Source organism: Salvelinus alpinus, chromosome 33 (genome assembly GCF_045679555.1).
Source record: "Salvelinus alpinus chromosome 33, SLU_Salpinus.1, whole genome shotgun sequence".
NCBI classification, from domain to species: Eukaryota; Metazoa; Chordata; class Actinopteri; order Salmoniformes; family Salmonidae; genus Salvelinus; species Salvelinus alpinus.
Genome location: NC_092118.1, coordinates 12,007,009 through 12,017,319, shown reverse-complemented (window position 1 = coordinate 12,017,319; position 10,311 = coordinate 12,007,009). Strand labels below are relative to the sequence as shown.

The 10,311-nt window shown below is 43.7% G+C and overlaps 1 long non-coding RNA gene across 1 annotated transcript; it reads left to right on the top strand.

The window, feature by feature from the left end:
• The first annotated feature begins 8,834 nt into the window (after positions 1-8,834).
• On the top strand, positions 8,835-9,654 carry LOC139562945 (uncharacterized). Its single transcript, XR_011672465.1, has 2 exons — positions 8,835-9,127; positions 9,300-9,654. It is a non-coding gene; the product is annotated as an uncharacterized lncRNA (long non-coding RNA).
• Positions 9,655-10,311: the final 657 nt, after the last annotated feature.

The window sequence follows — 10,311 nt, the reverse complement described above, 5'->3', positions numbered from 1 at the left end:
AAGTCATGTGTATTGTGGGTTTTGTATTGCTTATATGTATATATATTTGGGATATTGTACAGGCCAATAACAGTGGATTCTGTAACGTATCAAGATGGTCTGTTCGGAGGGAATTGTTTAGCGTTCAATAGTCAAAGGTTCTTTCTTTCCCCCATTTGGCTTTCTTTGAATATCCTACAGTGTGTGCGGTTCTCTATCTCCCAACACAAGTAGACAGAGGTTTAGATGGGTAAAGCAGGGGATGTGAACTTGAATTCTCTCCTCCTGCTCTTTAATATTCCTATTGCTCTTTATTTCTTACCTCCCCTTGATCCCTCCATTTTGTGCAGCCACAAAAAAAGAGAATTAACGAACACTTGAGCGCTAGCCTGCTGGGTTTAATGGCACACGCCGTACAGCGTTTCCCCTTTGTTTAGCCTCAACATGCCTATTGCTCCAACAGAAAGACCATTAGATTTTTATGATAAGAAATTAGGGCTGTCTTATAATTGCAGCTGGGGGTTTATGCAAGGCCCAAGAGGATGTCAGAGTGGAGGTGAAAAGGGGAGGAACGTCCAATCCTGTGCCACCACACCACCAGACGAACAGACGATAATAAAGAGAGAGAGTAGAAAATGTTATTAAATCCATTCTACACACTGCCTGAAACCATTATCCATCACATATCTACACACACACATGCTTTCTACAAACAAATCACCTTCAAACCAAAAACAGGTAGGCTACACATTGTTTGAGTGTTACTTGGTGGTACAACAGCAGTGAAGGCCTATAAGACAATGCTGACAGTTGCAGTCTGTGTGTGCTCATAGACCAGCCATAGTATCATAGTATTCTACCATATGTGCTAAAGCTAACCTCCCTCCCAGAGCAGCAGTGGCAACAGTAACAGAGGCCTGTGCTCCCCTGATCCAGCCATGTCATGCTACACAGACACTCTCCCCACGAGAGCTTCAATGGGGGAAAAAATGATGGTTGCCTTGGAAACACTTCAGTCCTGATAATTATTACTGTAACTATCTCTGCACATCCCACCTATAATAGAAATGGATCATAAATTATAATCAGTGACTGGCAGCCTTCTGTTGACGCTTCTGCTCACTGCTGCTACCTCCTGGTTGCCAGTGGTACTTGCTGTTATTGTAGAATTCACACTGCTGGCTTTTGGGGCTGCTATTTAATTTCTGTCTCCCTGTCTGAACTGCATCATAAATACAGTTCTCTTTTTAGTCATTTTCAGTCTGAATTCTGAGACTAATAATAATAATTTAAAAACATTAATGGAAAACGGAAATATGGCATCATTCTAAATCTCTTTGAATTTTTATGACAGCAAATTCCCCTGGTTATATCCTAAGTAATCAAAAATCAATTAAATATTCTTCCAGTGTAAAGTCGCTTTTTTGTTTGTTTATTTTAAAAATAATTCAGTAATTCAGTTGTTTGGGGTTGAGTAATAATTGCTAAGTGAGCGCCCTACTTTTCATTCTTCCCAAGAAGTCGAAGGCAAGTAACTAAGAAAAAAAAGAGAGTAAAAAGAAAAATAAACAAATAAATAAATCCATCATTAAGTATGCACACTACCATTCAAAGGAAATAAGATAATTACCAGAATGGGTATCAACTTCTTTGTTTAGAAACATATTTCACATAATTCAGAATTTCTGACTCTGATTGTGATAGATAAGGGGGAACATCTAAATGGCTAGAAGACAGTCCAACATTCAGACTTTCAAAATTATTTTGTGAAAGTGACTTGGACAGCAAACCAGGTCTGGCAAACAGACGCTCAACTTGAGGTTAAAGCCATCTTATATGTGACTCAATGTAAAAGAAAACGGCCTTAAATCAACTACATACAGCTGATTTCAATTCCGCTTTCTCCTCTGAAGTGGAAACGCGTTTTTGAGTGTGCAACAAAGGTCTTAACCGCTGTGCCAGCTTTCCCAATTATTGGCAAACCACAACATCTTAAACCAGCTATCACATGTAAACATTTTTCACCACCCCCCTCCTTATCTGTGCCTGGGTTCTGGCGAGCTCTACATTATGTTAACTGCTGGTCAAAACCATCTGGTCTAGAGGTCTAACCTCAGCAGAGATGGTTGGGAAGTCGAAAACTCCACTAACCTCAGATATTCACTGGAGTAATTGAACCACGGCACTATTGCTAATCTTGCCTTTATAAAGTTTTCACTGTCAGAATTACGCTAATGTCACCATTACAAATCTGTCAAACTCTAAGGATAGAACCTTGGTATCAAAACATTTTGTTCATCTCAATCTCAGTCCATGTCATATCAAAGCAGACTGCAGTTTCTAGACTCTCAGAAATTAGTTTTACTATCTTTTTATTTTCTACACTGTGCAACTTTAATTTTCAACATTTCATAACTTTCAAACAGAATAGGTACGCATTTCAGGAGGCAGCCTTATGAAAAAGTTTCCATCATGTTAGAACTATATGGAGTTCATACAAGACAATGCAAAATTCTCATTAGTTGCTATTGACAAGGCACATTAAAGAGGTTTTTCTGGCTCTACCAGCAACTCAACACAACAGCGTCTATCCGCCTCGCCTCTCCTCTCCTCTTCTCTCCAGCTCCCCCCTCCCTCCACTGTGCATATTTCAGATCAGCTTGACAGACAGTGGAAATTATTTATCCCAGGTTCTGAACTTGTGGCGAGCTGTTTAAGTATTCACACTAACAAAGGGCAGCAGAGCCACGAATAGGCTGACAAGGCCTCTCTTTTACATCTCTCTCTCTCTGCAACACACACACACACACACACACACACACACACACACACACACACACACACACACACACACACACACACACACACACACACACACACACACACACACACACACACACACACACACACATGCGCGCACGAATACGCACGCACGCACGCACACAGGAGCACCTTTTTTTCCCTCTGACCTTTGAAGCAGCTTAAGTTCACAAAACACTTCCAAACAGTTCTCTCTAATGGCCCCCTACTCAAACAATCGGCAGAATGCTCTGACGAAGATGATTGATCTCCGACAAGCGGCTCGATGCAGCCCCGTGAATCATTAGATCAGCTCGGATGGAGAAGAGAGAAACAGGCCAGACGGGTGGGCAAAGGTAACATTAAAACAGGGAGAGACCTATCGGAGAAATCTTACGATTGTGCTTACACCCGATCAGGCATTTATCTAAAGACCAAGATGTGCAGACAACCTTTGATGTTGGAACTGTTATGGAATGACAACCACACGCATGCACAGACCAAACTAGAAAACACACACACAAGTAGCCTACATATAGGATAAACCCATGCACTAATGCTCAATATACAAACAAGGGTAGTTCAGTGGTACACAGAAAACGGTATGCTTTTGAGATATTCTTGTTTTGGAGGATTAAGCAGGGCAGGGCTCTAAGCTGAGACATGCTAACATGCTGTTCAAATCAAATCAACGTTTATTGGTCGCAAACACAGTTTAGCAGATGTTCTAGCGGGTGCAGAGAAATGCTTATGTTACTAGCTCCTAAAAGTGCAGCAGAAATGTCAAACAAGTACACTATTAATAATCAAAAACTAGAAACAAGAAATCACGAATGTCAGAACGAATCCAGTTACCAACCCAAATAACACTGTATCAGTAATCCAAATGCAATCTATGCGTATATACACCAAACAGATATACTAAGAATGACATGTACGTCAGTAGATACAGATAACTGCCAAAATAATGGAAACACTTAAGTAAACAAGGGATACAAAGTATATTAAAAGCATGTGCTTCCACACAGGTGTGGTTCCTGAGTTAATTAAGCAATTAACATCCCATAATGCTTAGGGTCATATAAAATGCTGGGCAGGCCATTATTTAGGCCATTATTTTGGCTACCATGGCTATGCCCCCAAGTGGTCACTGAATGGTTTGATGAACATGAAAACAACGTAAACCATACGCCATGGCCGTCTCAGTCACCAGATCTCAACCCAATTGAATACTTATGGGAGATTCTGGAGTCACGCCCGAGACAGTGTTTTTCACCACCACCAACAAAATACCAAATTATGTCATTTCTCATGGAAGAATGGTGTCGCATCCCTCCAATAGAGTTCCAGACACTTGTAGAATCTATGCCAATGTGCATTTAAGTTGTTCTGACTCGTGGTGCCCCAACACCCTATTAAGACACTTATTGTTGGTGTTTCCTTTATTTTGGCAGTTACCTGCATATTACAGTGAGCTATATCAAATCAAATCCAATGTATTTATATAGCCCTTCTTACATCAGCTGATATCTCAAAGTGCTGTACAGAAACCCAGCCTAAAACCCCAAACAGCAAGCAATGCAGGTGTAGAAGCACGGTGGCTAGGAAAAACTCCCTAGAAAGGCCAAAACCTAGGAAGAAACCTAGAGAGGAACCAGGCTATGAGGGGTGGCCAGTCCTCTTCTGGCTGTGCCGGGTGGAGATTATAACAGAACATGGCCAAGATGTTCAAATCTTCATAAATGACCAGCATGGTCAAATAATAATAATCACAGTAGTTGTCGAGGGTGCAACAAGTCAGCACCTCAGGAGTAAATGTCAGTTGGCTTTTCATAGCCGATCATTGAGAGTATCTCTACCGCTCCTGCTGTCTCAAGAGAGTTGAAAACAGCAGGTCTGGAACAGGTAGCACGTCCGGTGAACAGGTCAGGGTTCCATAGCCGCAGGCAGAACCGTTGAAACTGGAGCAGCAGCACGGCCAGGTGGACTGGGGACAGCAAGGGGTCATCATGCCGGGTAGTCCTGAGGCATGGTCCTAGGGCTCAGGTCCTCCGAGAGAGAGAAAGAAAGAGCGAAAGAGAGAATTAGAGAGAGCATAATTAAATTCACACAGGACACCGGATAAGACAGGAGAAGTACTCCAGATATAACAGACTGACCCTAGCCCCCGACACATAAACTACTGCAGCATAAATACTGGAGGCTGAGACAGTAGGGGTCAGGAGACACTGTGGCCCCAACCGATGAGCACTTGTTGGCTGCTTTTCCTTCACTCTGCGGTCCAACTCATCCCAAACCATCTCAATTGGGTTGAGGTCGGGTGATTGCGGAGGCCAGGTCATCTGATGCAGCACTCCATTACTCTCCTTCTTGGTCAAATAGGCCTTACACAGCCTGTTGGGTCATTGTGCTGTTGAAAAACAAATGATAGTCCCACTAAGCGCAAACCAGATGGGATGGCGCATCGCTGCAGAATGCTGTGGTAGCCATGCTGGTTAAGTGTGCCTTGAATTCTAAATAAATTACCTCCATGCTTCACAGTGGCAACCACACATGCAGAGATCATCCATTCACCTACTCTGCGTCTCACAAAGACACAGCAGTTGGAGACAAAAATCTCAAATTGGACTCATCAGACCAAAGGACAGATTTCCACTGGTCTTATGTCCATTGCTTGTGTTTCTTAGCCCAAGCAAGTCTCTTCTTCTCATTGGATTCCTTTAGTAGTGGTTTCTTTGCAGCAATTTGACCATGAAGGCTTGATTCACGTAGACTCCTCTGAACAGTTGATGTTGAGATGTGTCTATTACTTAAACTCTGTTAAACAGTTATTTGGGCTGCAATTTGAGGTGCAGTTAACGCTAATGAACTTGTCCTCTGCAGCAGAGGTAACTCTGGGTCTTCCTTTCCTGTGGCGGGCCTCATGAGAGCCAGTTTCATCATAGCGCTAGATGGTTTTTGCGACTGCACTTGAAGAAACTTTCAAAGTTCTTGAAATGTTCCGGAATGACTAACCTTCATGTCTTAAAGTAATGATGGACTGTCATTTCTCTTTTCTTATTTGAGCTGTTCTTGCCATCATATGGACTTGGTCTTTTACCAAATAGGGCTATCTTCTGTATACCACCCCTACCTTGTTACAACACAACTGATTGGCTCAAACGCATAAGAAGGAAAGAAATTCCACAAATTAACTTTTAACAAGGCACACCTGTTAATTCAAATGCATTCCAGGTGACTACCTCAGGAAGCTGGTTGAGAGAAAGCCAAGCGTGTGCAAAGCTGTCATCAAGGCAAAGGGTGGCTACTTTGAAGAATTATGTTTACTGAATTACTTATATGTGCTGTTTCATAGTTTGGATGTCTTCACTATTATTCCACATTGTAGAAAATAGTAAAAATAAAGAAAAACCCTGGAATGACTAGGTGTGACCAAACTTTTGACTGGTACTACATGTGTGTGTGTGTGTTTCGTGTGAGTGAGTCTATCTTTATCTCTTACTACAGGAGATGGTGTGATGGCTGTTGAACATGAAGAAAGCACCAGGATGGCTGTCCCAGTCCCAGTCCACTCACCACTGAGAGATTGGGGACAGACAGATGTGTGGTCTGGGTGTGTGGGCTGGGTGTACTTCAGAATCTCACACACAGCCACTGTCTTATATCCAACAGAGAGACAATGTGAGGGATACACTGTAAAGTGAGAGTGAGAGAGAGAGAGAGAGAGAGAGAGAGAGAGAGAGAGAGAGAGAGAGAGTGCGTCAGTGAGGGGTCAGTCAGTGATAACACTTCTCCTTTGTTCCTTTACTCCAGTAGTATTGGACACCATCACTACTCTGTGCAGCTCTCATGCCAACAAGGTCCACCTTCCTTTAATGTGCCACCCTGGTGTGACCACTCGTCATGAAGGACATGGACAATGCAGTACACTAGGACATGGCCAGTACAACATAGCCATTTTCTGATCATATAGGCCTATGGGACAAATGCACAGCACAATTAGACAAAGCAAGTGATCTCTGGCATGTTCCATATGTCGCCATTTCCCCCCCAGCCTAACTGGATCTGAAAGGGATATCAAAGCCAAAACATGACGACACAGTAGAGGTCTTGTCTATTACAAGCAGATGCAGGGAACCAGAAAATGAACAAAAGCTGGCCTTGTCCCTGACGGGGTAGCGTCACCACAGCATCGCGCCGCCTGCCTCCATAATAACCATGCTTCACCCAGGCAGATATGACGAGGGCTTTACACATGCCATTTTACAGACTAAAGCCTGATACAGATGGACAGAGTGTATCGTCGCTCTTGGTCCCGGTCCAGTCACTCTCCCCATGCGTTCACTTTTTCCGTTGATGGTTATCAGCGGGACTCTAGGGCGTTTTTTTGATCACTTTATGGCCGTCTGTCTCTCGTTAAGCTCAAGTTAAGGCTTGAAACATAACCAGACAGATGAAAACACAAAGAACACACAAATAATCTTAGATCTGGAGCATGCGAGTGATTTGGGGGATAGGACGTTCGCCCTTCAGACGATGGGCAGGTGCATGGAGGCAAAGCCAGGACAGACTACCTCCTATGTCACTGATGATGTCACTGCCATGGTTTTCCTCCATTCCTCCCTGGTCAGGGGCTGCCCTGTGCTGCAGACTCCTCTCCCTGTACAGTAGCCACATGGTGGTAACTCCACGACCCAGAACATCAAAGCCTACACATACCCACAATCCCCCCAACTACACACACTCCATGGGAACGAGGTAGAGGATTCAGAGGTCACCAAATCATGTTCCACCTCATTTTCTGAGTGCTTGAGTTTAACCCTCTCCTTTGATATGTCACCCATCCACACCACTGCGGTTTAGACAGGCTAAATAGTCTGTTTTACAGCTTTCCCTGAAATGAGAAGGAACTTTAATCCCTAGCACATTTAGTGGAAAGGGGCATCCTGTAAAACTGTTCAAATCTTACCCTTCAACAAATATCCTGTGAAGTAAATGAGAAATAAATCAAATAAAGACACTACAGAGGAAGCATCTGTAGGACAAGCAAAAAGTCTCTACAGGGTGGGCGGTACAGGACTGATATAATCAGCTAGTCTCAGGGGGGAGAAAGAGAAAGAGTAGAAAAATAGAGAGTAGAAAAATTGAAACGAGGGTGGTGCAGGGAGAGGAAGACGAAGGAGAGAGAAGGGAAAAGAAACTGATAGAGGAGAAAGAGGAAAGAAAGACAGTGGATAAATTAGGGTGAGGAGACGAGTAAATCATGGTGTGAAAGGGAGAGAATGGGGTGAAAAGAGGTGGAGAAGAGGGACTAAGGATAGGGAAAGAGAGAGCAACTCGGAGGCAGTTTCCCAGTGAGCTGTGTGATGAGGCTGTGCCTTGACAGTGGGTGGGTCCCCTTTAAGACCTGGCGAGAAGGGGTGTTGGAGAGGGGTGCAGGGGGGTGAACAGCTCCTACCCCCTCCAGCTGAGAGCCAAGGCAGCACAGATGCAAACTCTCCCCTGACCGAACGCTTGCCAAGACGCGCTTCCGAGCCCTCACCAGCTGGGAGCCCGCTGATGAGGCCAACACATCCATTTCCGTGGTAACCGTGTAGCCCCCCACACACTATCCCATCTAACCCCCAAACTGCCCCCCCTCCTCCTCGCCCATTTGCCAGCCTTATTATCACGCTACAGGGGCTGTACCACAACAGCACAAAGCTAACCACACCACGCTCACAGGTAATACATCTATAGCTAATACAAGCTAGCCGGCCACACTTAATAACATCTAGTAACAACTTAGAAATGTTCCATATGGAACTACCTTTACTTGATTTAGGAATATAGATAAACTAGAATGTTCAATTCCATCATACTCATACTCTGCCAACCCGATGACACCAAATGTCTCTGTCAATAGTAGACTGAACATATTCATATCATGCTGAAACTTCACAGTAGTTGAATCTATTCAAACCCTCTGCAAGTTCATCCCATCAAAGCCCAGTGATTGAAACCTACTGACCCTGCAATGGTATAAACAGTCACAGTCACACGCACACACCAAAAACTATGGGTGTGTGTTAGTCAAAGCTGTTCACAGCCTCTGTCTCTGACTCATCCATCCACAGTGTAATCCAGTAGAGGAGACGAACAGAGAGAGATTGAATAATGGTGCTTTGTAGTGGAAGAGAGAGACAAGACAGTGCTTATCCAGAGGAGTCGGTAAATATATAATCTCCACAAACAGCCAAGGTCAGAAAAACAGCACCTGTTTCAGGCATGCAGGCGAGGAATGGCATGGCATGGAATGAGACGGAACCGAGAGGAATGCAGCTCCTGGAAGGGGATCAGTGACTTCCTGGTAACCTTGGGGTCTTTGTATTGGAGAGAGAGGGCACTCAGCTACTCTCACACATTTACACACAAAGAGCCAAGGGTCTGTGCTCGCAGCCCCTCTCAGAAAGAGTTCAGTGATGTTAATATCGCCAGCGCCTCAAAGCTTTTTCATGTCCCGTGTCTTTTGAGTACACCAGAGAAAGCTGAGAGCGGGCGGGCGAGTTTGAATGCGGTGCCAAAAACAACAAGCAAGAAAGCAGCTGTGTGCAAGAGAGGCAGATCACCCGAGGAATCAAAGATGGCCGACGAAGAAAGGAAAATAGCATATCAAAGTAGGGTCCTACGTAATTTGAGTTACTCAATGTCTTTAAATAAATTAGCTTGGGTGGAGGCCGTGAAGAGTGTACACATGACCATTTTTGCCAATGTAACCATGACTTAAATGTTTTCTCATTCATTTCAAGACAAAAAAAATTGTACATTTCAAATATTTTCAAATGCACATAAATAAATAGTGTCTATGGCTTGTAGCCTTTAGACTAATGTAGTGTTTTCCTGTTCATTGACTCTCTTACTTTACTGGAGGATATGGCTACTAAATATATACAGAATTGCAGTGGGGGTGCAGCTTTTTTCAAAGGTTAAACCTCTCTTTCAGATTTGTCCCTAGGTTAAACAGAGAAAGAGCTGGTTTCTACCGTGGCCATGAGAAAATGGCTGTGGGCCTTCATCCAATCGCCTCTCAATCTCTGTCTCTACTGCAGAAACAATCCACTAAAGTAAACTGAAAGTAAAGAGTACTTAGTGCAGCAAACAATGCAGTGTTCTGTGTTCTACAACTCCATTACTGCAGGAGGGAGAGGCCGCTTAAGAGCAATCCAGACATTTCCTGAGGCTTCATCCCTAGGGCTTCCCTCTCCCTATCGTGGAGGAATCAACAATATCACCATTCTCTTTTCCCACAGCTACCCTGACAATACATGCCTATTGCCTGGGAATCGCATTTCCTCCATCACTTTACACCATCAATTGTTAAAAGCATTTTTTTCACCAACTTTAAGAGAAATAAAAAGATAAAGACAATGGGGAAAATACTAAAATCATTTAGTCAAGACTCCTTATAGTGCTCCATCCTGGGAAAAGAAATGCAATCTTCTACCTCTGTTTGCCCATGTCCGTATGTGGCAAGTGGTAGAAATAGGTACTGAA